Consider the following 27,995-nt stretch of genomic DNA (forward strand, 5'->3'; position numbering starts at 1 on the left):
TTATCTGGTTTTAATCTGAAGACAACTCAAAGCAACACCTTCAACCCGCATTAGGATTATACACAGAAAGACTCTTATCTCCATTCTTGATAATAAGGTGCCCTGATAGCGCATGCGAAGTATGTTGGCATTATTTGCTACATTCTTGCAAAGTAATCTTATATGTAAATTGCTTTCTGTGCTGGAACAACTCTTTTCTGATTGTCTAACTTCATCTGAACCAGCTTTTAAACAATACCTCATGTTTTTCTTTTAGTTTTTCAAACATATTAATATTGCTTAATTATATTTCTGTTTAAAAACTCTCATTACTGTTCGTTAGTTCAGGCTCATAAACTATGGTAGGGGACCTATGCTAATTATTTACAGGTATTTTCTCCATGTAGGGAGAAAAATCAAACATAAGTCATTGATGACATCATATTTTCTAAGATTAAAATGTCAAAATTGTCTTTGTTTCATTAGAATAACATCTTCATTAAGGACAGAATTTAATGGGAAGCTACTGAGCCATCCATGGATTAATAATAAAAGCTTTAGTGTTCTTATTTAATTTCGATTCTGACCCCTTTGAAACATTGATTGTTTGTGATTATTTTCCAACTCTGCTCTCAAACTTCTCTTTCATCAGCTCTCTGAATGCTACATGGAGCACTCAAAAGTCCCATACTGGTTCTCCCCTGAGGCTTTTCTCATCTGGGTTTGTTCTTTGTCTTTTTGTGTAATTGCATTTGTGTATTAAAGGTTAACATGTTTTATTTCTCTACTGACAGATATTTGGGGATGGGTTTGTTTTCTAATGCAGAATAGTATTGAAGGCCTCAGCTCTGCAGTAAATTGAGTAATCAGTTCATGATAATTAGAGGAGGGCTGGTGAGGCCCATCCAGATGTTAGTGCATGGTTGAGGCTAAAAGAAGAAACAGAAGTTATTTTATGTATATATTAAGGAATATGCAGCACCAGCATATCATAAAGTCCTCTGATGCTTCAAATGCGCATGTATATTTAACTTCATAGACACAAGTAATTCACTGACAGTAATGGGACTACTTGTATCCAGTTTGGATTAAGTGTTTGCTTATCCAGAAATGAAAGTTTATGTCCTCAGTCGCAGTACAGTTCCTTGGAGAAATGTTATAACTTGCCTTTCATCCCTCAGTGCAATGATCCTTGCGTAAGCCCTATACTTGAAGAACTTTGTCTTTAAACAAAAGGGAACTGTGTCTTCTACTTTCAGTGGATACGGATTTTAAAACCATGATATTTTAAACCTTCTGTTAGGTTTTTTTAAGCAAAGTAGAGATGCTTTTGCTCAGTGAAGAAAAAATACTGGTGTTTTGCTTTGCTAGGGTTGGGCTTAAAAGAGGTCGTTCTTTATGCTGCATGAATGGTTGGAGAAGAGAGAATGCAAAAAGTAACGGCTTTTGTTTCTTAACTCAATTTTTTTAAATATTGTTAAAGATGAAAATGTTTGCAGGAAAGATTAAACTCTACCAAAGCTTCAGTAGATTGAAATGAAGACGAGTTAATGTCTAAGATTATCTTCTGAATACTTTTTTTTTCTTTTTTAAGTATAGCTTTGTCAGCTAAATATAGTTCAGATTTTTACATTTTTATAGACCATGTGAGTTCCCTGCAGGCACATTGTCTCTCTTCAGTGATTTATATAGTTTGAATTATAGTAGATGATAAGCATTTGCTGTTCAATAGTGTAGTTAATGCTCAGCCCCCCGGGTAACAGAGCAGTGAAGCATTTACTACTCAGTGGTAGTTCTGCAACAATCAGCAGCAGTGTGGCTCTATCACAGTAAATTTACATCGGTACACTTCATCCTCAGGGAGCTGAACATTCACTCAACATAGTCTAGGGAAAACAACAAGGATGGACGTTTTCGAGTCTGTTTGGGTGGCGCAACAGGAGAAGTTTACTATTGTAACCGGATCAGAAACAGAAACCACAGATGGTACAACATGCAAATTGTCCAACTTTTATTTTCTCTCCTTTTTTCCCCTCCAGCATAAAAAAAAAATAAATAAATACTTGGAGTAGAAAGTTTTTGGAAAGTTGAAAGTTGGAAAAGGTGTAGTATTGGCAGACCCACTGCAGTTCTGTGCAGAAGCCAGAGGCTCTGGGAGGGCTCTGAGCCTTTCACTCCCATGATTAGGAGGAATCTCCTCTATCAGGTAGGTGAGCATACAGGCGCTGTAGCTATATAGCACTTCTGTTACTGTGACTGTTATGAGAAAATAGCAAGGGCTGCATCAGCCAAGCAATAATAGCTTTTCTTTTGCAGGATATTTTTCTTCAGTAGGCCCGAAAACATTTTATAGAGGAAGCCAATATCATCTTCATATGAAAAATGGTGAAACTGAAGCAAAAAGAGGCCCCAGGAGTTGGGCACAGTCCTTCAGCGAGAGCGTGACAGAGTGAAAAATACAGCTGCGGTTCCCAGGGTGTCTTGCTTAATGCTTTAACTGCTGCAGTCAACACTGCCCTCTCTCTCTGAAATGCACCTGGAAGCCTCAGGCTGCAGTACAGCCTGCAGCGAGACTAAGGACTGACACAGCTAATTTTTCTCTTGTAAGATATAAAGGATGAGGCAGAGTAAGATATAGAAGAGGAGGCAGAGGATTCTACAGCAGGCAGGATGAGCTTCAGCCTAGAAAACACAGTGGGAAAGTGTGAAGCGGGATTTCTGTAAGTACTCCATCCCCACAGATGCTGTTGTGGTTGTGAGAAAAGACGATTGCAGTGAACCGGAGAGGCGTAACTCTGCTTTGGCGACAGGGAATCTATATGTAATGACTATTAAACCTACACTGTGTTTTTAAGCCTAACTAGTCATACAGTAGAAAGCCAGCAAGTATAAACATAGGCACACTTAAGTGCACTTCTCAGGGCCCTCACGTCTCCACATCTGTACATTCGGTAGCATATTACCACACCGGAGTGCCTGAACAGCCTGACTGCAAGAAGGCTTCAAGCTGAGAGGGCAAGTCAGGTTTCCAGAAGAAGTGTTATGCTCCGTGCTTGCCTGCCTGACACGGTGTGGAAACAGCATAAGGACATTGTGAAGTGCCTCGGAAAAGCTGATGTTGACAGGCAAGTGGAGAAGATTGAGGAAATAAAAGCATAATTTGTGTTAAAGTTTGTGGAGACAATGCTGCTGACATCCCCTGGCAGTGATGAGAATGTAACGCTACCCTGTGGTTGTGAATAATTAAAAAGCAGCTCGATGGCATTAGAATTGGGAACATTTGGGAATCAGCATAAAAACTAAGAGTTTCAGAACTTTCAAAGAGCGGGAATCTGATTAATAATAATGGAGGGGGGGGAATTAAAAAAATAAATGGCTGTTTGGCTGAGAATTGTGAGATCCCAGATGAGCCATTCCAGTCAGTGCTCTGCTGGGCACGCATCTGCTCCTTGTAGTCAGCAGGCGTTGAGTGTCATTCCCCCACACCCAGCCTGCGTCTGACCTTAAAGCATGGACACTGATAATAAAGCAAGGACGACTACTTATGTAAAGCCTGGAATGAGCACTATAGAACCAACAAAGATAGATTTTATCTAGTAAAAAAGTGTTGCCTGTTTGGTTACTCTAGTCAAGCAGATCAAAATCACGTTCCAGTTCTAGAAGGAACTTTAAATTTAAAACTGTGAAATAGAAAAAATAAAGAACTATGAATAAAATCAAAGAGAAAAATGAAAAGGTCACACTTAGAGTCAAAGAGAACATGAAGGGGCACTAAACTAATAGCAAACCAGCTTACTACGAGGCAGAATAATAATCTCGGCAGCTTCAAGGTTCAGGTAACCGACCCATTCCTTCAATTCCTAAAGCTAAAAGGCAGGTCTCTTGGGGAGAGTGGTAGTAATATTTGAATAATTTCAATAGTAATATCAGAAGGAAGTTGAGAATAATGAAGGATTCATTAGGTCAAATTCAGAATCTGTGGTCTCAGAAATAGGAGAGGAGCAGATGTGGAAGGAAGATAAAGTATTAATGTTGTGTCGGTGCACATGTATGTAATACAAAGAGTCTGTATTGCTTTATGTCTGACTTACCTCTGTTGTTACCTCCATCCTCTTTCCTGCATCACAGTATACCTAACGCAATAGGAACGGGCCAAGACATAATGTGGAGTTACACAATGCAAATAAATGTGAGGGTGCCACACAGAACATCTATTATAGGTGATAGTGTGTATGCTTGAAAGAGCTGATGCCTTCAAATGGTAAGAAAAAATATTTCTTTAAAATTTGTGCAGCTGAGAGGGAAATCATTGATTGCATCAGAATGGCACTGTACCAGACCCCTTTTGAAGTGCTGGAGCGTGTCCAGAGGAGAGCTACCAGGCCGGTGAGGGGTCTGGAGACCAGGTCATATGAGGAGAGGCTGAGGGAGCTGGGCATGTTTAGCTTGGAGAGGAGGAGGCTGAGGGGAGACCTCATTGCCCTCTACAGCTACCTGAAAGGAGGTTGGAGAGAGGTGGGTGTTGGCCTCTTCTCCCAGGTGAATAATGACAGGACCAGAGGAAATGGCCTGAAGTTGCGGCAGGGGAGGTTTAGGTTAGATATTAGGAAGAATGACTTTACTGAAAGAGTGGTCAGGCACTGGAACAGCCTGCCCAGGGAGGTGGTTGAGTCACCATCCCTAGAGGTATTTAAGAAACGTGTAGATTTGGCACTTCAGGGCATGCTCTAGTGGCAGAGATTGTATGTAGGGTTTTTTTTTTTGTGTGTATGGTTGGACTCGATGATCTCAAAGGTCCTTTCCAACCATGAAGATTCTCTGATTCTATGATTCTTTTACAGGCTCTTTCCAGAGCAGAATCACATATGGAAACAATTTTAGATAACGTGCTGTAAAATACATCCCAGGGAATAATCCTATGCTGGCAGAGATTTAACTAGACAGTTTAATAAGTCTTCCATCCCTAATTTCTCTCTGCTTATGATTCTTTAAGATGAAGCCACGTAATTTTATGTTCTCTATAGCTTTTGAGTCATCCAGTATTTTCCGATGTACAGCTTGACCTATGTATAACAAACTCCAGGTTGCTTGAGGAAGAAAGACACCCTAATCATAACAGCAGGTTTCAGATACGACATTGCCAACTTCAGACCCTTATTTCATTTATTTATTTATTTATTTATTTATTTGGTCTGGGGAATGAAATATACGCTAAGAAATATCTGCAGTCACCAGCCTCCCCTAGGGCCTTTATTAAATCCTCATACTGCGGAAGTGCAGAGTGGTAAAAGTGATATAGAAATTCAAGGCAAGATATACAGAAATGAGCTGAAAAAATTTGTGTGAGGCTGTCCTCATTTCTTAAGTGTGAGTGTTGGGAGGGGTGGTGTCATAGCATCGAATGGACCGTACATTCTGTGTGGCTACCAAGGACTGAGGACACTGCACAACCTTTGATGGACAATGTGTAACTTTTGGAGGTCTGCAATATTTCACATGATGTTGATCCAGAGACTACAACCTGTTTCTTCAGAGCACCTCTGAATTTCTCATCTGTATCAGGAACTGTTAGCAAGCTAAATCTTTGACAAAATTTCTGATACCTGAAACCCCAACTTGGAAGTAGCTATTATGGAAGAGAGACATGTTTGGTCTCATCTCACCTGACTGTAGGCATCTAAATCTTAAAATGAGAAGAATCACCTTCTGAAAGTACTGCTCTTTCTGTTGACCATTCTGGTCTTACAGAATGGAGAGACACAGGCACTTCCGGGGGGCATTTTATCCCACGAGTCTGTCATAAAAAGAATGACTTCAGATCACTGAGAGTAAACCTTATGCTTCACAATTCAGCAGATGAGGTTTGGTGGGATGAATTTCAACCAAAAACTGGAATACTTACAAATTTTTCCTGGAAAAACAATAGGCATTTAAGTAGGCTGAAATCTGTAACAAAGTTGTGTTAGGCTCCAAGTCTTCAACTGCCTGCATTCGTACCAGCGCAAGCACGAGGAAAATTGTAAAACTGCTACAAACGTTTGTAAAGAAATTTTAAAAATACTTTGATCTATGCAAGAATACTGTTAGGGGAAATGCCTTTCAACAAGAAGCTGTCAGATGAGACTGTTGACTGTTTTGTCAATGAACAGCACAATCAAAAGAATTCATGTAAAATGTTAATAGGTGAACTAATTAGAAATGGAGATCTATGCAATTATAACTATGTCACACCAACAGTACCAAGAGAAATGCTCCCCCCAAAAATTGTATTCATCATCACACTGAATGCTACACTTTCCAAATGATAGTATTAGTGAGCAAAGAAGGACCTCAATTGCATTCAATTAAAAATTCATACCGAGAATTTTCAACAGATGGTGGCGGGGAGAAGGAGGGAGAATAAAAAGCCAAAGAATATATTTGTTTGTAATAACACTGAATGTGACTTAATTTTCTATTTTTAGTTGGGATTTAAATAGTGTGGAGACTGATTATGAATCAGTAAATCATAATTTATTATAAATCAATTTTCATTCCAGTGTAATCTCAGGTTTTGGAAGAGCTCTTGTTTGAATAACTAGAAGATTATTAATTTTTATATTCAAGACATGATTGTATCACTTAGGATTGTATCAGAAAGTCTGTTTCACTATGAATGTGTCAAACTCAGGCATGACAGTGTTGGTTCCTCGTGAAGAAAATACACAAAAGTTGATACTGGAAGTATCACCCAGATTGATTTTTCTATCCGCAAAAGCTTGCTAGGTCTGTCTTAATAAAAGAGTTGAACCTGAAACAGGATAATTAAACATATCTATGATAAGCTTAATCTGGTGAAATACAAAACACCCACAAAACACCACTCTACTTTAACAAAGCAATGAACCGTTTATTTTTAAGACTGTGTTTAGACCTGGAACATTCATAAACATCATCATTGTGGGGACTGACACCAGTGACTGCCCAAACCGACCTCCCAGAGGTGTGTGTGCAATGATGTGGAAAGTCCACGTTCAGTGTGATGTGGCTTTGGATCAGTTTGAGTTAAAATTCGTTATAAAGGACTAAATGCATAGTGAAGAAAGAAAATCAACTTATCCAGCCACTTAACAGCATTGATTGAAATCTTGGTGTAGGCAATACTTGGACTGAGATCCGCCAAGTAGCAATTGCATGTTGACTAATGGTGCCAAAAATGTAGTTACAATTACTTTTGTGATACAATCAAAAATGGGAAATAGGGGGTTTGCATTAAAATGGGTTTGAAAAGGTTTTTAGAATTGTGTTTATTGCAAAACTTATCCCAGAAATAGATACAACCTCAACACCAGTCCTGCTAGAGAAACCACATGCTAACGTAAGCTGGAGGAGCTCCACCTGACCCTAACAGTAGGGGCTTAATGGGAAAATAAAAGCTGCATGGTCTTACCTTTGTTTGATGTTCCAGTCTGAGACATCCAGAGAAGTGCTCAAGCAGCTGAATTAGTAGTGGCAAAACTTGGTGTACATGCATTTACCTTCATCTGGACCATTATGCAATTCCCATGTGGAATACTGCAGGCTCCAGAGGCCTACAGTGCCTGAATGTAACCTGGTGAACTAGCCTTATAAATGTCTCAGACAAGGACAAACACTATTTATTGAAGGAATACTACTTCATACGTGTGATAGTCATGCTATGTGGCAGTGGTGAAAAGGGTCTGTGATTTGTATTTGTTTTTTTCCAGAATAACAGATCAGAATTTGAAGCCACATCTCAGAATCAAGTACAAGCTTGATGATGAGGTAGGTAGCAAGTGAAAAAGACAATTGATTTGTAATCGCAAATAATGTCTTCACCTTGAACACAATGGAACGGTCCAACTGTGCTGTAGACTTGACTTTGTTCAAGGTAATTTGATATTGATCAGCCTTCAACTGTAATGCTGCAACAATCAAACTGATCAAATGTAATGCTACACAGATGTGGTTTTTCAGGCATATTATTTCTATGAGAAATCATCACATGACAGAGAAAAAAAGCAGACTGGCAAAAGCATATTTATCATGCTTAGTTTCTTTTTCTCCCTTCTGCTGTGTTTGTATAGAGTTTTCTTTTTAACATTTGAAAATGGCTGTGAAATATGTGGTTATTTCAGACATTCAGTGAACACTGGGTTTTCTTTTTCAATCCTCTTAAATGCACTAATAATGTAAACAATAAGGCAATACCCAAAGTGTTTGTTTTGAATTCACTTATTTACTCCGGCCCATCTCTGAAATTCAGTAAGTTCTCTAAATTTAATGGAGACTTTTCTCACTTACTTTAATGAAGAGAGTGTTCAGACCTTGCTAAAATTCATATTTATAAGTGAGATACGTTCACGTGGCTTCTCCTAAATCCCTGTTTTATTGTCCATTTCCAGTGTGGCAGTATGGCTGTTCTGTGGCTTACCAACTCTATATACTATTTGCAGCTGATCAACCCAGTGACCACATAAGCTGATATATACACTTGCATCCATAATTCTATTGCTTCTGCTGTGAGAGTAAGATTGATCCAAGGTGTATTGACATCTAGAAAATTCATTGGGTCTTTTGACCAGTATGATTTGCATTGCATTCCTACAACCAGATACATTTTGAAAGGCATTTTACTTATTGAAAAGGTACGAGTGTCCTATCTACACTATCTAGATCTGAGCAACCTGATCTAGTTAAAGAAGTCTGGATGGGGTTGGACTAGATGACCTTTAAAGGTCCTTTCCAACCCAAACTATTCTGTGATTCTATTATTTTTTCTCCTGCATATTCAACATCTTAATCTTAAAACTTATTTTTCTTGAAAAGCAAAAAGCGTTCAGCTCTATCTTTAACTCAGAAATAGATGTTGTCGAGAGTCATGCAATTAAAACTTGGGGAGTGATTTACCTTAATACTAAAATGAATTTAGAATTATATGCTTCACTCTCATGCTTAATATACAAATAGAGGTAATCAGAGTGGATTGCTTAAAATAGCCCATTTACAGTGGGAATTGCATCAGCGTTCAAAATTCATCAAGATATGGATATATGTTACTCAGCCAAATAATCACTTTTTAAACAATTAATGGCGTTAAATCTTCACAGATTAGATTCTGACCAACAGAGTCTTGGGCAAGCTTCTTATACAAAGAATATAAAACATATTAATTAGCAAATCCAAGTGCAAACTCATTAGTTTAAGACCACATAGCAGAAGCATGAAAACAGTTACATTTTTCCCCTTAGGATGACAACTTCACAATTATAAACAGAGCTTGAGAAGATATGCTTAGGAGGCACTTCTTTCAGATGAGCTAATTAATAACGTTCTGTTTATTTTTGTGTGCGCCCAAGTGAACAGTACTATTAGGGCAGAAGGAACTAGATAATATATAAATCCCATTCACAGTTTGTTCAAGTGGTATTATTTGGTTTCAAGACAGTGGTTCCAACTCAGATTGGACACATTTTATTCAGTATAATTTTAGAAGATAATAAAAATGCAAAAAACTCCTGAGGGTAAGTCATGTCATCTAAAGGATTAATTCAGGTGTCCTCTTTAAATTAAAAGCACTTAGTTAGAAAAAAATAGAAAACATAGCAGATTCAGTTAAATGCTTAACAGAAGGTTTAGAAACCATGGTATTCAAAATATTCTGGTCCACTATTCAATAGCAAGAACTTAAGTCTTTTTTCTGTGCTGCATTTACATTTGCTGCAGCATCATGTCTTTTGTTATTAAATATCCATGTACCCATCAAAACAAATCCCATTGGTTATGTTGGTATTTCATTTTGCCATCTGACAAGAATTGATTGATATCAGCGAAATGACCTCAGCGTAATCTTTGGTGATGTATTCATCTGTTCAGGAGCTGAAAATGCACCCATGCGAACATTTCTGCTGAGAGTAATTCTTTTTATTCTGTCTTGTGAGCAATAACATTAACAATAAACTAGTATAGCTGTAGGTCTAGCTCTAAGCACATATAATTTCACAGCAGCCTTTTCCTTTGCAATATTAATGGTCAAAGTGCCATTGTTGCAGGGCAAATACAACAGTGCAGACTACATGCCTCCTTACTCCATGAATGCAGTAAGAATCAAGTGAGCTTTTGTCATTTGTAAAACACCTCTAACTGAATGCTAGTATATACTGTATATATACGTATATCGTGTATTATAGAGAGAGAGAAATCAATGCACTTGATCACTCCAGGGAATGTGTCAAAAAACTGTGTGGGAAATTCTACCATGAGCAGATATATTACTTTACTTCTGCTTAATATAACAATGTTAATTTATTCATTGGTGTTTTATTATCAAAACGCATGGCAGTCAGGCATGGAGTGACTGCTTCTCAGAAAACACCATTGAAATTGGTCAGCGTTCCTAGTGGAGAAAAGAATGAAGTCTCATTATTTTGAATTTAGTATCTACAATTCTACTTTACTCACAGGATTTCTAAGCTTCCTTTTTTTTTTTTTTTTCCATTGGGAAGGAAAGCATTTTGACTGGCTTGAAGGCTTAATATGCTCCCATGCACTTTTTATGACTTAATCATTAGAAATAAACTGCTTCATGATCTCTGTTATTTGATGCAAGTCTATTGTTTTTTTACAGTCCATCTTGATTACAGGAAGTAGAAAGCTCTTGCTGGCAAGCCAGTAAAAATACTTTTGCAATCATTTAGTAGCTGCAGAAAATAGCTTATCTGAATCAGGCTCTTGAAATTTGAGCAAAGAAATCTGGCTGATTTTAGTTCTGAGACAAGCCATTGCCGAGCAGTGTTGACACTAATGAGATTCCTGTCTTGCTCCTTGTCCCTCAGTCTGTCCCTCAGTGTGTGTCTGAATTCCCCTACTTTTGAACTGATTGACTAGTTTAAACTGAAGTCTTGCAGATATTTGTGCAAGTCATTACTACAAATTTGATGAAAACAGATAACCAGGTAGAAGAGGGAGATTTAGTGTACCTTCTGAAAGGTCTACTATGCTTTAGGGTAGACAAAGGGGTTTTTTCTTCTATGCAATGGAAAAATAACCAGTCACATTGTCATTCACATCTGACCCAAATAACAGGGTCAGGTAAACTCTCCAAATTCACTTCCCATGCAGTTCTCCCAGAATCACAGCTACCCTTAGCTGAAATTCACTGGAAGGTGCCAAGGCTGCCATTCTGATCGCTACTCAAGTTGACAAGGATGTTTTCCAGGGTCTTCCTTGGATTCCAGCAAAATTCACTGAACGCTCCTTAGGAGAAAAAGCTTTCTATTCCTACCTAGTGAAAATGGGAAATTTGTCTGCCAGATGCTGTCTCTTGTTTTCCTGTGATTCACAAGCCTAATAAAACAAAATTTCAGCAGGTGAAATGGAAATTGTAGTGCAATTAGATTTTCAATACATTAATAGCCATGGAGTTGTGCAAGAAATCACTCAGGATCATGAAAAGAAAAGAGAACATTACAGTGGTAAATCACATACATACACAAGAGGTACTGTTTCAACCTGAGAAATGCTAGTTTCTCCTTGAGCAAAACAACTTATTGCACAGAGAAAGAGGTTTTACATAACTTCATGTTGCTCATTTTTCTTCTTTGCTTAATTCAGCATTTCTACAAAAGTGGGAGTTTTGGTGCTAAGAAGGCACATAAGCCTGGGAGGGATGCTGTGAGTCTAAATCTCTTTATACTTCTAACAACGTAAAACTAAAGTGACTTGGTTAGAAGAAGTCAGATCAGAATAAATAAACTTCCCAAATGCAGCAGCCTTCCCAAATGAAGTGCAACTTAAAGAGGGTGGCTTGAATTATTATAGTTGTACTTGTCTAAACCCAATGCCTGAGTACAACAAAAGTTTGGGTTGTTTTCTATTCAGGCTATTTTTTTGGGAAAGGGTTGAACTAAACCAAAGGTGGCTGTGGGGAGAGGGTATCCAGCTGAGGAGGGAGGACTCAGCTTCTGAATTTGTTGTTTCACTAAAAAAAAAATGAAATCAGCGTTTAAAATAATGATAAGTATATAAACATTCTCACTAATATTTTTTTTTCAAATAAAGAAAAAATGATTCCATGCCAAATGCAGAGACCTAGCAACCTGAAGACCCCAAGAATCAAGACTTCCACTGAATTTCCTGAAACTGGAGGTGCTTGTGAGAGAGCTACAAAGAAAGTGAGTGAACTTGTAGAAAATGAACCATTCTTACTGAGTCTTGCTATGGGGTAGAGGTAGTCAGGGACCGGTAGTTGTTAGTCAGAGGTTGGTGACGGAGCTTACATATGAGATGAGACACCAGATTTTTCTCAGCGTTATCACAGTTGCTGTGCCCCTGCCCAGGTTTATTAAGATGCCGAGAGACTTCCCTGCTAGTGCTAGGCAAGTAACAGCAACTATAAGGCTGTTCTTGTGCCCATACCAACAGACTACATGATGTAAACCTTCTGAAGCAATTAATGCTGAAATAAGTAAACTATGGAGAGTTCTGGTGTGGATTACAAGGTGTAAGAAAGATTTATTTGGGTTGAGCTGGTTGGCATCAAACTTAAAGTTGACCTTAAATATTGCTGATTTTATGGGCTAGTTATCATTGTGCATAAGACAGTTATCCTCATGGTTAGCTGCAAGGCCGTTTAGTGAAATGCTAGGTACTGGAGTAAAAATTTAGGCACTGGAGACCTCCGTTTGAAGCTTTCTATGAGCATTTTTTCATGTGCCAACTTCTTAATGAAAAAATTCCTGTATTTCTGCTGTGCTCAAATTAAATGTCAGAAGTTAATCCCTACGCTTCAAACTTTAACCCAATTCCTTGTTTGGCAAATTTGAAATATGTGTAGGTATGGAAAGAAGTACTGTAGAATTTGTTAGGGCTTGACACCAAATTAAAAAGAAGCAATTTGTTCATCCACACCACCTGACACATTCTGACTTCATCTGTTCTGAGGATAAAAAGTGACAAAGGAAATTCATTAGTCACAATGCCAGGTCAGCCCAAAATAATGGGAAAAAATAATTTTTTAAGAATAGGAAGAGTATTTGTTCTCAGCTGGGTATTTTTATACTCCACGGCAGAATCCTGTTAGAGATCTGTGGAAAACAGTTCCTGGAAATGGGAAAGGTCATCTTCTGTGCATTATTTACATCCATCATAAACCAGCCTTAGGGTTCTGCTGAAGGGCTCTGTGTTCAGTCTTGATTGCCTTTAAAAATTGCAGCTCTTTTACTCCTTTCTTCTTTACTTATGGTTCACCTGGAGGTGCAAAGTCTGTGACAAAGAGCAGATAAGGAGACAAAATGGGCAGTGATAAGGTAGGAAAATACAGACAAAGAAGCAGATATGCTGAAATGCTGCAGGAATACGCACCTACTTCCTAGAGACTTCATCCAGCTACCAGAGCTACTCACATTATTAATGTGTAAAGAGAATGCGGAAATATCTTCTCACATCTTTAAGAGTATAGGGCATATACTCTTTAATTACCAAAAGTACTACTGCTAAGTGAGGGAATGCTATAACAAATATTTTTCTATTTTCATGTAACGTTGTGGAGTGCTGTTTTTTAAGCTGTGTAACAGTGCATATCAAGTAGTGAACCAAAAATGAATGAACCAATAGTTTATTTCAAAAAATAAAGACAAACGCTACCAATGGCTCTTGCCCTCCAAAGCACTTAGAGATTCATTAGTGAAAATACATGGTCATTGGTAAATGCGCTACTAAAAATTGTCTTAGGTATGCTAGGGGGTTGGAGAGAAATGGTTTTGCTGTTCCACCACTAATTCCTTGATCTAGTTCTTCTATCTATTGTTTAATGTCATGGTGATTTTAATTTTATTTCAGTAGCAGCACATTAATTTTCTTTTATGTTTCTTTTCATGATTACGTTTTGCAGGTTGGAGAATACACAGTGATAATGGTCTCTACCTTTAGGGTTTGAGGGGTTTTTTCCTAAATAAGGGTGATCTGATATCCTCTTTCCAGACAGGTTGATTTGTGGTAGTCTGTAATGACAGGAATCCAGCATCTTTGGCCATATATGGGGCCTCAGACACAGTCCACTGAAGCTGTTAAAATATAGCTGGCTAGTGTGATCTTCAGACCTCTGAACGGAGCACAGCAGACACCCATCATGACTGAAGTTTCCAAGTCCCACTGTAAAGTAAACCACCGTACAAGCGGTAAAGCATGTACGAAATATTTGGTGTTCTGTGAATGGTATGCTGCTACTTTCAATGCAAAAATGCTCCTTTTAATGTCTGAGGATTCCTTCCCTTCTTCATCTTTTTCTCTTTTTTTGGACAAGTAGCCATGACTTGTGAGAAGAGTCTCACTGGGTAACCTCATTAAATAGATTATTAAATGATAGAAGGTGCAATCAAGTAATTCAGCTAGCAGCACACTTGGTTGAATGAGAAATGTTTGTTTAGACTCCAATTTATGGTTGTTTGGTTTGGTTTTTTTTATTTTACCCTCAGGAAGGAGCTTAAATGTTTAATTATGCAGCTTTTCTAATATTTTACAAAGCACACAATAAAGCATAAGGCAACTTTGCCTGGTTTATACCAGCATTTTTAATTAAATGTTTTTTCTTTTCATTGCAAACTGAAATTTAAAACCAAAAATCAGCAGCAGGAGATTTTAACGGCACAACATTATTTTGAGTTGGAGACAAAAGCTCTCATCGGTTTCACTGGAGGAATGTCGTTACTTTCTTTTTTATCTGGTTTGTCTGGTCTAATTTGTTGAGTTTTTCTACCTGAGTTTGTGGTCTAGAAGCTTAGCTAAGCCCTTCCTGATAACAAATTACCTTCACAAAATTGTTGTCAGGGAGAAGATGATTTATTTGACCTTTATATGTTGGAACAAGGCACATCGGAAACAGTAAATACCTTTGTGGATCTGGTGCTGTGTTCAGTGTTGTATGATCAACACCTCTTGTATGCTGGCCAAATGCCCGTGCCACAGAACCATTGTTCTGTCTTGAAGTGCTATCAAGACATCTATTTGTAGTCTAACAGAAAGAACGCAATTCAAGGAAAATTTAAATTCAGTGGACCAGATTGGTTTTGGACTGTCTTTGTGTTGTATTTTGCAAACTGTAATGGAGTCTGCTCACAGGGCCCAGTTTCAGCAAATTGCCTCTAATGGCGGGATTGTGACCTGCTTTTCCCATCGCAGGGTGTGGACCAAGGAGGCCTCCGCATAAGCTTTTTGTTACCCCTTTCACTCGCTATCTTGGTTTGCACAAGCCAAACCACATTTCTGACAAATAGAAGAATAGGACATTAGCTGAGTATCTTCACATAATGTTTTCATGGGCACCTGAGGGGCCCTGAAAATGCCCTTTTTTTTTGCAGAACATGAACTCAAAAATGTAGCTGCAGAGTGGGAGCACGTCTAGGGCTTCCTATCACGCCTGTACGCATAGACATTTCCGCATGGCTACAGTCGTTACATCTGCTTTACTTCAATTTGATTGCATGTGAACAGCATATTCAGTAGAAAGCTTATTAGATTGAATTTTGAAGCTGGCTTGAAGCTACTTGTCATATCCATTTTTTGGTCCAGTATAAAATGTATACAGTAGAGACACCATAGAATGAAAGTCTTGCTCTTTGTTTAACTTGGAACTCCTAAGTATATGCCTGCTTTATTAAAAACATATCTGCAAAAACTCAAACTAGGTGAGATAATTCAGGCAAACAAAGCCCAAGCCAGAGACAATAACTTAGAAGCAATATACTTTTTTGTGAGTATTCTAGGAGCTGAAATGGGAAATACTGACTCATTCCCCAGAAACACGAGCCTAATTCTTACCACATTCCTACCCTAATTGTGCAGACTCACCAGTTCAGCCGAGTTTCAGAGAGACAGCTAAACGTCTAGGCACTGCTTTGGGTTTGTATTGTTTTATTCAATCTCATATGAGCTGAGAGCTGATTTGTTTGAGGCTGGACTTCTACTGAATGTGAACTTTGCCTTCCAGATTTTGTAAATGATGGATTTTCAAAAAGCTTCCTCCTGGTCATGAACTCTGTAGTTATACCACCCATTAATGTAAAATGTTTGCATCATTATTTCTAGATGAATGATTCACTTGTTAAAAAGTAATAGGGAAAAAAAAAAGCTTACGAGATTTCAGCAGAAAAGCAATAACCTGGATCCCTCTAGAGGCCATTTGTGTAATATTTGGTAGGGAAAAAGAATTGAACTTGTCTCTCAATTCTCTGTCTACAAATAAAGGAAGCTTATCTGTCTCATGTTGTTGCTTATTATCTTGCCAGCATTCTTCTGTTGCACAGTGAAAGCTGCATAATTATTGTACTTTCTCTCCCTTAAACCAGTTCATGCTTAGAACGAGTAATGCAGCAGGAGTTTCCGTATGCATTAATTCAGAGTCTTAAATTAATTCCTATATTAATGTTTCCTTGAAGATTTTTTTTTTTAGAAAGCGAGTGTTTTATATCAGATGCTAATCGAGGCACTAGAAAGATAGGTTTCCCTTTGTAGTAGTATCACTAAGGAGCTAATTAAACAGGCCAGACAAAACGGATACTGTTACCCTCCCACCTGTGTGCTTTTTAAGCAAATGCCTGGGTGGGCCTGATTCTGATCTCAAGTATAGTTGTTCCTAAGTATGTGTGAAAAGCCAAAATGTAAATACCTATAAAAGACAAGACAGGCCATCGTGGTGGTGGAAAACTGCACACAATCAGCCAAAGTGTGAGCAGGTCGAATGGAAAGGAACAGTGCTCAACATAGCGAGGTAAAGAACAGAGCTTTCTAAATTCCTCACATTTCTTCTGGAATAAAAACATTCAAAGCCCAAATTTAAGAGAGTATTTAAGTTATGATTAAGTTCGTGCCTGTCTACAATATATTTTCTACATTAAATGCTTCCTGGGCCTGAGAGCACTGCTATTCCAATGGTTTATTCAGGACAATCTGCTGATTGGGGTGTATGGATTGACTTAAAGGATGGCAATAACACCAGTTTATCAGCAGTCCCTGTGACACAGCAGACTGTGAATACCCTGTATGAAGTACTAGTAATGTGTCACAATCTGTCCTTCATTGATTGATTGAAAAAGCTCACCACAAAAAAAGCCAAATCAGTTTGGACAGCTAATTGAAAAAACCAGAATGTTTTCACCTTTGTAAAATTCATTGAATTACCTTTGCTGCCAGTTATGTATGCACTTTGTGTAATTTGAGTTGATGGTGTGTAAATAGTTTATGATTAATGTCCTTTAAAGTATTTTCAATTCATCCTCTGGTCCTTGTTCTGAACATTTGTCATTCTTATCTCCTTCCTAGCAAAGTGTTATAGTCCTCTATCACTGTGTTATTCCACAGGATACTCCCAGGTATTTGAAAATCAATTTTAATTTTTTAATGAAATGAAAGTGAAGGGTGGTATACTTTTATACTTACTTCTGGCATAGAGCAAAATAGATTTTGATCATTCATTACATGCAAAATATCCTATTGTACACCATGAAATGTAATTTCATCCACATGAGTGAACACTGATGAGGTGCTTTTGAAGAAGCGTTGGGTAAAATTACTGGCCATATTCAACTTTGCTATAAAGGTGAAAAGAATAATGTTATAATGAAAGATAAAGATGTGGGAGAATACTCATAAAGGCAATTTACAAAACAATTTACAAAGAGCAGCGTATTTTTATGCAGCATTATGCTGCCTTGGAAAAAACCTGTAATTTGCATATATTGTGCACTACAATATGCCAAAACATAGGCAGATTATGCATAATCTGGATTAATTTTCTGACCACAAAATGTCAATATACCAGACTATAATAATCTGTGGTGCACAGAAAATGCTGGTAGTGTCAGATCCTCACCCTTACTTTCTTATTGCAGCTGGGTCAAGAACTACTGATGGAGGGGGAAAGACTCCAGTGGGTTTTGTATCGTTCTTCACTCTGCTTCACCACTTTGCCTAAGTGCCACTTTAAATTTTGTTCATGTGCTTGTTCGTGGTAGAAGTTTCATTTCAAAGCAGGAAGTCTATTTGAAAGGATGTGAGCTGTCACCGGGTACTTTTAAGCAGTGCAATTCTTTTATTCTGGGTTGATCGACTGGGTGATCGATTCCTCACTGCTTACTTTTGGCTCAGTAATTAAGTGGGAAGCAATAACTCAAGGGCTGCATCTGCCAGTGAGTGGAGCTCTTTGCCAGCCTGGGGAGGTGTGTCCTCACCAGGAGCCTTTCCCCCCCAAGCTGAAACTGCTAGAGAACTGGTATTAGTTTTTCTTTGGCCCTTTTGCAATTTCTGCATTATGTTCCAGTTCTGTTGTTCTATAAAACAAGAGAATGATGGCTAAAATCAAGCAAATTATAAATTATTTTATTTCCACAGAGATTTTATTGCTTTTCTCTTTGACAGCAAGCTGTTGAATTCATTCCCTTTGCCACTTAAAAGAAAGAGGAAATTTTAACATTTTCTTTGTATTTTATGTTTTCGTAGGAAATATATCCTTGTATTTTTAGTAAAAGTGGTGCAGTTTGCCATATCATGGACATGGAGGGCAGAGGGGATGGTCTTTCTATACTTTTCACACTATGGGCTCATTGCCCAGTGATGAGCGGTCATAGTAATGGTTCCTTAGAGCAGAATGTCAACCCAGTTGTGCGATGATCTACTTTGTGGTTTTAGAAACGGTGTAGAGTGTGGGACAGTGAAGGATCTGCTTTCATGAGAACTGCTCTTCTAAGCATCAACTTTATTTTAAATTCCCCTTCTTCTCTACTCCAAGATGTCTAGATTAGGAAGGATCTTTAATGAAAACATAAGTTTCTGGTCACATAAAAAGAAGCATGGAGAAAATTGCATTCAATCAACATGAGATGTCAAGATTAGTTTTCTAACTTAAATTCTCAAAAGAATCCTCAATGAAATCCAGATTGAACATAGCGTTTGCTTGCTAACGCTAGAGGTGTACTTCTTTATGTACTTCATTAATGTTGGAGTCTCTTTTATTTATGCTGGTATGTGGTTTACTTGGTAGGTTACTCGATGTATGCTGGCAATGTTTTATCCTAATTATTGTATATATACATTGGTTAGTGCTAAGTCAGCCAGCTTTCTGAAGGTAGCTCATTTTGTGCATAAAGTGTACTCTGTAACACTTGTCTTTGTTCCCTCAGAGCTCGCCAGTGTTCCTACTCCCCCGCAGTGGGAACGTGTATTGCTTTCTTATTCCTGAAAGAAGACCAAGACTATTATGGCAGGAAAAATATGTTATTTTATGTATGTAGCTATGACTTAATAAGACAAAAAGAGGAACATGCATCCTCTCCTCGCACATCCATGTGCGCTTAGTAGGGAGCCTCCTCTTTCCTCCAGTTGTGTTGAGGACAAGTTAAGCGGGGAGAATTCACCACACCTTGGAGATGACATCTGCTAGCTCCATGGCTTCAAAGTGAAGCTGGAGGGGAATGCAGATTGAATTTCTGAAAAGATTTCAAACAGTTAACCCCCTTTTCTCAGTGCTTCTAAGGAATATCAATCAGTAAATTAACAACGTTATTCATGTTAGTAACAAAAAAGCCCAAGGAAGTAGAGCACACATCCCTGGCGTACAGGCGGAGGCAGAGACTGTGAGATGGATTAAGTGAATTTCCACATGGTGAAGTTGGAAATGGTATCCAGCTCTCTTGTGCCCGAATCCTACTCTGTAAGACCTCTCACTTTTGGTCCTTTTGAAATTATTGGTGTTATGAGGCATTCTCAGCTTTCCTCTTCTTTCATTGCCAGGACAGTGTTCCCTGGAAATGCTTTGTAATCCTGCATGCTTGGCCAGGTCTTTGTAGCCCTGGGAGACAGATTCAAGCTTAAACTAAAATCTCAAAGTCTTTAAATAAGGGAAACTCAAAACAACAAAGTAAGAGAAAATGGAAATAAAATGGGCTTGTAAGAAAAATAAAAAACAAACTATGACAGTCTTTGCAAGCTGCTTGTTGCTTCTAGGATTAGATTTTGACTCTCCACAACTTTCTGAGCTGCAACAAAGTGTGCGGATTCCAGATTCCAGCTTTGCCTCCCCTCTCTTGAAGCATCTTCCCCTGAGTTTCCTCAGCAGCTTTTGAGAAAAGATGCTGCCTCCTCTCTTCATCCCTGACCCACTGATTTCTGAAAGGAATACAGCATGTGATGTAGAATGCAAAAATTAAATAGCCACAGGCCTCCCCTTGTAGAGGCCGTTTCTCAAGTGGGAAGGTAGGGAGGATCTTTGCATCTAAAGAAAAAAATTCTCCCCAAATAAACAATGAGAAGAGCTCTCTATAGCTACAGGGAAACTATGAAATGAAGGGGAAACAGTCTTCACGAGACAGGAGAGTGGCTCGAGCCAGCTTTCCACGGTACATTTGCTCCCTGAAACCTATTGTGTTTCCCAGCCTCTGCAGAAACCAAAGCTCACCTGTGCTTTCCCTGAGGTCTTCAAGGGACTGCTTGTTTTTCAAAGTACAAAGACCTACTTCATTTAGCTTTTAGGGGCTTTCAATGGTACTATGAAGTCACTCATATATTCAGAAAAGTACACCTGTATATCTCTGCAGGATCACATTGTACAGCACAGTGAGACTGCATTTCAGATCACTCCCAGGCAAATCTGCCTTTTGTTCCACATAAAAGTAAGGTCTCCCATAAACCATAGCTCAGTTTAGAAACACACTCAGGGACTGTTGCCTCTTACAAAGCAAGGAAGGGAGCAAATAGTTTCACTCAATCAAAACAAAATCAGACAAAAAACCCCTTCCCTGAAAGCCCACCGTATCAGTGCAATAAGCCTCAAGGCTTCAGTAACTTATACTCCTCTCAATTGCGTGTGACTTTGTTAGAGGATTCATTAGTTAACGTTAATGAGTGCTTGCCTACACACTCTCATCTTTATAACTAAGACACCAGCACTTGTCTCAGAGCATTACAGAGACATTACATCAGGCTACATAGCTAACTGTGATTTATTAGACTGAAAAACAAAAGCAATGTAAAAATTAGTTAGAATGGATACTGGGAGAAGAAAAAATGTCAGACTGATTTTACTTATTTCCTTAAGAGAGGATGCAGCCACTCTATCTAAATCAAGGTCCGTGTATATTCTTTGCTTTCTCTTTATATTCAGAAAGGCCATCTAAAGCAGGCTGGATTTTATGACTGTATGTTAAAATTCTCTGTCAATTTACATGAACATTGAAGGAGGTGTCAAAGCTCTTTAAACTCGAGGTAAGGACAAACCAACAAACTTCATACCCACAAGTCCAAATATGGAGAAGAGAAACATTAACTTCAGTGGAACAGCGCGGGGACTGCAAACTGAGGAAGTACCTAAATGCTCTGATGGCTCATTGCCTCCTTCTGCCCTGTTTTATACCAGACTGGTGCAGTTGAATTGAACGGGAAAGACAGGGTAATGTAGCCATAGTTCACAGGCAGCCAGTGCGCATATAACTTTGTAAGACAACCTCCCCTTTGACTTGAGTCAGAGCGTTGGCAGCTTAAATTAAGTAGAGGGGTTATTTTGTAGCTTTACATCCCCGTGCTGCAATCAGACCCGGAGAGGGTCTCTCAAAAGAAATGCCTGAATCACGGAGCCATTTTGAGTCACTGTCACCGCGGGAGAGACAGTAAGTGCTGTGATACGGGAAGCTGCGCGCTGGGTAATCAGGTGCTGAAAAGTGACTGATGCGGAAAGCCTTGACTGTCCTTAGCATTCATCACCAAATTGCCTGCTCATAACGAGCTTCCAGTTCGAAGGCCTTATGTGAAGTACACACCTTATAATAGCACATTCCACGGGGCAAAGATATACCTCTAGAAAAGTTAAAAGAAATAGAGGTAAGACAGCAATGAATTATTTTGTCACTTCTCTCATGTTGTTCTGTAAACAATGGACAAGTTGTTTAAATACGCTGTTTTGGTAAGTATTTTGATGTTTAATCATTATTTTTTGCAGGTTAGGCTATCGGGTAGGTATAGTCTCTGCATGTGCTGCAATTGCTATCAAATAGAGAAAAATTAATTCCCAGGTATGGTTTCTTTGTACCGTATAAACCACAGAAGGAAATGTAATTGGAGTCAATTTTGGTTGCCTTTTCGATAATTTTCATGTAGGGGCTTTGGACAAGGGTTTATTTCTGAATCCTTTGTGAAAATAAAAAAGCAAACCCAAGAAAATAGAAGGTTATATGAAAGTTAAATCACAAGGGAAAATGTAAGAGTTGAAGAGTTCCTATAAGACTTCCGAGAATGCAGTGGAACTGTAAAGAGGAGGGCTGGGCTGACCTCACATACGATCAGGTAAAGCTATTCGTGAAGAGATATGTTTCTGACTTCAAAAACCTGAGCATGGACATTTGGAGAGTTCTGCTGTTTCTTTAAACAGTGGTTATGAAAAAAACACATTCATAAATAGGCAGTGTGAGATCTACTGATAAATTCAACAAAGGCAATTTTATATCTATTGCAGAGATAGGACCAAGCCTGACGTTTAAATGAATGCCCACAGCAGTAAATTGAGAAGAGTACATAGATAGCTATATCCATTGCTAGCTGTCTTCCTTCTGTCCTGTATTTTTAAGCAATCAGAGTCAGAAAAAAAGAGGAGAGATTTTCTTCTTTCAGAAGAGAGAGGACTAACAAATGAGCTCTTTTTGCCTTGTTAAAATTAGAGGTGTCAGATCTTCATTTATATTATCGCCCTCCATTTTTATTTCCAGCTCTACCGCAATACTTAGACAATAGTTGGAATAAGCAGTGTAAAACTTCAAGTGAAAGAAAAGGTCATTCTGTGGAAATAAATATCAAAAATAGGTCAGTAGCCTGTACCGCAAAGCCTCCTTTATGCTGTTCTGGTAGTGGTAAAGGTTATCAAAGACCCAGAAAGAGTCCCAAGGGTTACCCCTTTGGAAAAGAAGATGCCATCAATTGATCGGCTTTACTACACACGTAGCATAGAAAGCAGGGGTCAAAAAATAATGGAGCATGGAAAGAAGAGGAGAAGAGTGTCAGAATTCAAATTGTTCAGGGTAAAGCTGTCCCAAAAGGCCCCAAGGCCATCGGAGGACAGCCTTGTGCCAGGGCCATGGGAGCTACAGTCCCACGGCCTTTGTGAACCACCTCTGCCAGCAAGTACTTTGCTGCTGACAGAGAAATTTCCTTTGGGACTTTTATACTTGGATTAAAGCTTTTTGCACCTTTCATCTCAGCTTGCAGAGCTGAAATGAATTAGTAGTTAAGATTCTAAACTACCTAAATCACTGAAAAAAAATCCATTCTCTTAAGCAATTGTAGTGCATCTCTCTAGAGTGCTGATGTTGCCAGGGTGATCGTGTAGTAGAGTGGAGAACAGGGAAACACTGGCGCTCCATGTTTTGGGGCAGATGGCCTGCAAAATTCATCTTACTGCATTTGCCGCCTTCCAAAACGGATCTTGATTTGGATTTAGTGGCTCTTTGACTTTCTCTAGCATACATGTCTGTGTCTTTCTTAATGTGAGCTTTAGAAATTTCAGTTATTACAGACCTGAGGCTGCAAACTGGCTTAGATGGAAATCCATGTCTCTCTTGCATTTTATTTCCCTCTTTACTGAAGGAGAAAATTAAAGGGCCTGTCTGAAGAGATTCAGCTTCTCAGGAGAGGTGCTGCACAACTCCCAAAAGGACTGAAATCTGGATTCATGGGCGGCAACAGTAATGTAATGGTAGCTTTTACATGTGCTGTTGGTTGATCTCTGTAGTACACCTACAGAGACATAGGAAAACTGAGCTTTTTGTGGAAGTCCAGATCCACTGTGCAACAGTTACCTCTCTGGCTGTCATGTCATTTATCCAGAAATCCCATATACACTGCATGGGGAAGTGTCACTGAGTGAGAAGGAAGGGCTAAAAACCCATTAGTCGCTAGTAAATCTGCTTTGAAGACAGTAAGGGCTAATCTGATCTATTCGAGCTCCGTACAATATTCCTGCAGGCAGACTAGATTTACAGTGCCTCCAATAAGTGCGAGCACAGATCATCACCGCTGCCTTGGGGGGATCACCAGGGCTCAGCTCTGGCCGCTCAGTTTGGAGAGCAGTGACACGTTTGAATTCTTGGTTTCAGTTACAGCCAGAGGTTTTTTATCTGGGTTGTACTTATTTTCTTCTTGAAGCTTTAATAACACTGAAACTTTACGAGTTAATCACCCAAGTCAGATTTCTGCCTGCTCTGTTTTCAGAAGATTTTGATTCTGTGAAACCTGAACTGTAATCTAAACAGAGCTCAATTTCAAGCATCAGAATAAATATCTCTGTCCATCTGAGCTTAACCTATGATCCTTTCCCTCCTGACACTCCAGTGTCAAATCCATCGTCTCTCCCACATTCAGCAGAAAGCCTTTGAATCACGTATCGCAGAGCACACCAGCGTTGTACATCGGTGTGAAAAAAGTTAAAGATGACAATGACTCTGCTAGAGACCTGCTCACTTCTAAAAATCGGCAATGACTCTACTGATGGCAAATGTACTGTGCTGAGTACAACTTTTGGCCCCTGGGCCTAATGGTGCAAGGCAAGAGTTTGGCCACTGCCACCAACAGGGGCAGGGAACAGTGATGGCTCTGGGGACGTCCCTGCTCACCCAGCCGTAGAGCTCCCCCGGCACAGGCTCAGCCCGAAGATGCTGCTTTAAACAGTCCCCTCGAAACCAGTTGCGCTCTGCTATGAGCAGGGTCTGTCCTCCTGGTACAAGACACAGGAGAAAAATGCTGTGACTCACTCTGGGCTGGGGGTCCTGACTTGCCTTTGTGTTGTCATTGCTGTTGTACAAGCCAACTCTTATTTGTACCACGTAAGTTTTCATGCTACATCAGCAGCTGTACGATGCCTTGCCACTCTTATTGTTGAACAAAGGTTATTGCATCCAGTGGTAAAATCAAGGGGTGCATTACTCGGGGAAAAACGTAGTTTTGCGCAAACAACCATCTCGAACCCTCTCAAGTCAGTCTCCAGCCTGTTTCTGTGACAGAGACATGCTATGTTACTCCTCACGGCAAACCCACATAAATAATATGAATAAAATGAAGGAAATCTGGGATCAGGCTCATGTAGGAATCCGATTTCTGCTTCTGAGGCTGTTATCCAGTCAGGGGGGAAATTGCTGTTCTTTTCTGACTAGTGTGTAAAATAATCTGAGAATTTGTTTATAGATAAAGAAAATACACAGGAATGCAATGGGATGAGTGTAAAACTTCCCATACTCAGAAAGAGTAAGTAGTCTGTCTGTTTTTGAAGTTCTTCCACCTTTGCTTTGTTACTCAGTAGGGACAATATTTTTTTCCTTGCTTTTTTTTTTTTGTTTTGGTTTAAGATAAGAACTATTCCGTAGGCTTTATTCTCTGTGTCACTTAAAAGAAGATGGAAATTTATGTGGGATATATTTTTTCTCACTATTTCTTCTTGGCTAATCTTTTAAATAAAATCTCTGTCTAAGAGCCAAATATAAATATGAAGCACTTGAAGCTGCTAAACCAGAGGATCTCCCTATGACATGTGCATATCAGATTCTGGTTTTAATCTCAGAATACACGAGCTTTTTTTCTCTCCCCTCCAAAAGGGAATTACACCCGGCAATGGAAGAAGTTTTGTCCTGCAGCTGCTATTGCTGCCAGTTTCTCATGTAGTAAAAGTATATGATTCCAGTGGTGCTGTAAACTTCATCACTTCTGAAAGCTTTTCTGCACATGCTGGACTGTGAAGTGACACTTGCCAGGTGGTTTCTGTGCTCAAGTACATCTGCTCTGCCTGTCATCGTAACGTTTTCTAATTGTAAATGCTGTTGGTCCTGGGCCTGAGTCTCCTTCAAACCAGAACAATGATTGACGTGTTGTCGTCTCTCCTTACAAGTAAAATTAATTATGCCCCTGTCAGTGTCACGGAAGTACTAACACAGTACTCTCTGCACAATTAAGGTGACTGTGGTAGCAGCCCAGAAGCATGAACTTTCTGTCGTCTGCTCTGAATTGCACCTACTCACAGTGCTCTAGCCGAGGCGGAGAGGAATTTCACGCTGTTTTGCATTGCCTGTGATTTCAGGTAAGAAAACCTTACGTTGTTGGACCCACTATCTCTTCTTTATTGGATGATTCCCTTTGATTTACGTAAACAAAATATTTTAACGCATAAAAATTGCTGGAAAAACATTAAATGGAAGTTAATTAATTTGCAGGCATATTTAGTCTCTAAAACATTTCAAGGTAAGTGTGGTTAAAATGCCAAAATGTTTTAAATGTGCGGTTTTGGAAGTACCACAGGTCCTTGGAAATATCCTTTCATGGAATGTAGCCTCTAAATGTTTAATTTAACAGCTGATAATAGGTTTCAGTCTCTTCAGGCTGAGAGGTTTCAGAAGTTTATTCAGCTTGTTTATCTAGATAGAGCAGGGACACAGCATGTAATTGAATAAACAATGGCTTAATTAATTTTTCAATCTTGCAGCATAGTTCATTTGTACACGTGAATGATAACCCCTTTGGCGGATGCTGGTTTCAGATCATAAAGCAGTGTTCCGCTACAGGGACAAAAAATGGCCTTTCAGTCCCCATCTGTGTTTTACTTCTGAAGAAAGTACAATAAATCTTTTTTATAGATAACACAGAAATATTATGATGCTTGTTTGAAAGTTGAGATGTCATGGCCTGAGAGCCTCTGTTTAATAGTAGTTTGTCTTTCACTTCAGCATGAACTACACCCTTTCCTGGGGGAAGGCAGCCTGGGTGTCCAGACCCAGTCTGCACTTGGGTCCCCCCAACATGGGTTTATTGGCAAACCCGTCCAGCTGTAGAGGCTGGTGCATGATTGCCTGGGTATGTGTGTAGACACTGAGAGGCCTTGGTTGGGTTGGCAGGGTCGGATGAAGCACTGTAGAAACACGGCCAGCTTTGTCTGCTTTCTCCCTTCTGAACACATGGCTGGGAATGAGAGATGTCTGAGCATACAGAATTTGGCCATTCCTACTTCTAATATGTAGTTTCAAGCTTTGGGGTTGTGCTTTTGGCTTGGTTTTTTGCTTGTTTGTTTGGCTTCCTTCTACTGCAGCAAACAGAGCGTTTGTAAAGTGCAGATACATTTTGAAAAACCACAATAAAATGAAAGAAAATCACAATAATTACAAAGACCGAGTAAAGGTCAAAGATAGAGTTGGTCAAAGTCATCACCCAAACTTGCTCTGTAGTTTTCTTGTGGTGCGTCACAGCTCCTCAGACTTACACGGGGCACTGCCAGTCCTGTTTGCTTGATTGCCTTTCTCCATGTCTCAGTCTTTTTTTAGGAGTCCTGCACCCACAGCTGCAAGAAGTAATGTACAGACAAACTGTAAGATTTCGTATTAAACACAAGGTTGGTTTTGGACCTCAGTTAGGCTGAAGTAATCAGACTGAGAGCTTAAAACCTCCAGTTTTTCTCAGACTTGTCTTACAATGCCATTTTTAGGATGCCTTTTTTTTTTTACCATTTTTAACTTGTTTTTTGACAATGATTCCAGGAAAAAAAGCAAGCATGAAATTATTGAAAAACTGCAGTTCCTGTGCCTTTGACACAGGTGATGTGACTTGAGTATCATAGGACTAATTTAGCAGCTAGTACAAAAAGATCTACTTAGGAATGTTCAGGCTCTGATACACAGGATTTTGGGTATGATTGAAGTGGCTTTTGGTTGCACAATAAGCTTGTGACCAGATAACGTTAAATTTGGATTGCCCTTTACATTTTTCAAGTCCAGTGATAAGGAAATGCAGTGAAGATGTAACTGCAAGGAGAATTTGATTGAAATAAGAAAAGCATCAGCAAAGATTTTATCATTCTGCTCAGACCAAGCGCATGACAGAAAGTCATTGGTTATATAAATTACCTCATCTAGTAGCATCTGAGGATTATGTGTATTGAAAACAAGCAATTCAGGATCTTTTGCAAGGAATTAGAATGATAATGAGTGTAGAAACTCCTAAGCAAGTTA

At 39.1% G+C, this 27,995-nt stretch overlaps 1 long non-coding RNA gene across 3 annotated transcripts in view; it reads left to right on the forward strand.

The window, feature by feature from the left end:
- The window catches only part of LOC128911471 (uncharacterized), a 574,472-nt gene extending 548,395 nt beyond the window's left edge, over positions 1-26,077 (forward strand). For all 3 annotated transcript variants that reach the window (XR_008467089.1, XR_008467088.1, XR_008467090.1), the window contains 3 exons: positions 7,707-7,764; positions 12,040-12,152; positions 25,954-26,077. This is a non-coding gene — a long non-coding RNA (uncharacterized LOC128911471). The remainder of the gene's footprint in view (positions 1-7,706; positions 7,765-12,039; positions 12,153-25,953) is intronic.
- The last annotated feature ends 1,918 nt before the right edge of the window (positions 26,078-27,995 follow it).

The sequence above is a fragment of the Rissa tridactyla genome, chromosome 6, assembly GCF_028500815.1.
Source record: "Rissa tridactyla isolate bRisTri1 chromosome 6, bRisTri1.patW.cur.20221130, whole genome shotgun sequence".
Taxonomy (NCBI): domain Eukaryota; kingdom Metazoa; phylum Chordata; class Aves; order Charadriiformes; family Laridae; genus Rissa; species Rissa tridactyla.